At 42.2% G+C, this 1,309-nt stretch overlaps 1 non-coding gene across 1 annotated transcript; it reads left to right on the top strand.

Moving 5' to 3' along the window:
* The first annotated feature begins 777 nt into the window (after positions 1-777).
* Positions 778-859, top strand: trnas-cga. The gene has a single exon. It is a non-coding gene; the product is annotated as a tRNA-Ser (tRNA).
* The last annotated feature ends 450 nt before the right edge of the window (positions 860-1,309 follow it).

Below are 1,309 nucleotides of genomic sequence, written 5' to 3' on the forward strand. Positions count from 1 at the left end.
TTTTTAGCACATCTGCTGGTTCCACATGAAATAATGTAGGAAATAAGATTGGGTTCAAAATCTTGAGACCATAAATAGGAAAAATGGTCTCAGACTTTTGTACCCACCCATATATCATTACAAAATTAACTCTGGAATGGGAGATTACCGAACAAGGACAAGGTGAACAAATAAAGTTAGAATGACTTAAGAAATAAATAAGTTAAGTAAAACATACAGAATATTTTTGTAATTGTTTGTTATGTTCACAATGAGAGATCAGCCTTAAAGAAACGTGCAAAACAAATGTGTCACTCCTAGTGTATTTGAATAATTTTTGCTTTTCAGCACAGTAAAGACTTTGCCTTAAGTCATTGGAACAACTGGTTAACTTGAATATGATTTCAGCTTTGGGCTATTTTGAAAGTCCTGTGTACACTGTCGCCTAAAATGTGTTATGTGGGTCAGTTGACCTCAAGCATGAAACATCAGGAAATATCAGTGTTGTGCATTTCTCTGTGAGTTGTTTTTATTTATAATAGCGAAGTCGGTGACTGTAGAGTACCCATTTCATGTAGAATACATCACCACCAATAGTTTGGTACTACTGGATGAGCTCAGACAGGCCTCTGTGTGTTGTGTTAGGGGCTGGACTTCAACACAGGACCTTTGAGACAAGTAGACTCAAAGGTTTAATACAGAGTTAAGATAGGAGTCCAGACATGAACGTGTGGCAGAGGTCCTAAGACAGTTATAAGGCTACATAGATAATTTTTAAAGAGACAGTAGGTGTAAGCTGTCACGGTGGCCGAGAGGTTAAGGCGTTGGACTCGAAATCCAATGGGGTTTCCCCGCACAGGTTCGAATCCTGTTCGTGACGTGTCTTTTGGGAGCGGCGGTGGACTAGTGGTTAGAAAAGAGGGACATCAGACTGGAAGGTCGCTGGTTGGAGGCCACAGACATACCTTGTCCGGAGGATGGACCAGACCTGGATCTGTTCAAGTCCAAGAGGACAGATGGACTCTCCCTATCCCACTGTCTAAGTGCCCCTGAGCAAGGCACCTTACTCCCCGGGCGCTTTCCATAGCTGCCCAATGCTCCGTGTGGTCACTGTGTGTGTTGTGTTCACACAGATGGGTTACGAGCAAAGGGTTATTTATACCAATGTTAGATATGTATATGGAAACGGACGTAGCCTTCTGTCTTTACTCTGCGTTCATTTTATCTGCATTGGTGAACATCTGAAAAGTCACACATATGGACTTAACAGACAAAATGAAGCAGTACCACCGGAAATTATGGGCGGCAGCGTAGGCAGTGCTTCAAGTGA

This window comes from Hippoglossus hippoglossus, chromosome 13, assembly GCF_009819705.1.
Source record: "Hippoglossus hippoglossus isolate fHipHip1 chromosome 13, fHipHip1.pri, whole genome shotgun sequence".
Classification (NCBI taxonomy): domain Eukaryota; kingdom Metazoa; phylum Chordata; class Actinopteri; order Pleuronectiformes; family Pleuronectidae; genus Hippoglossus; species Hippoglossus hippoglossus.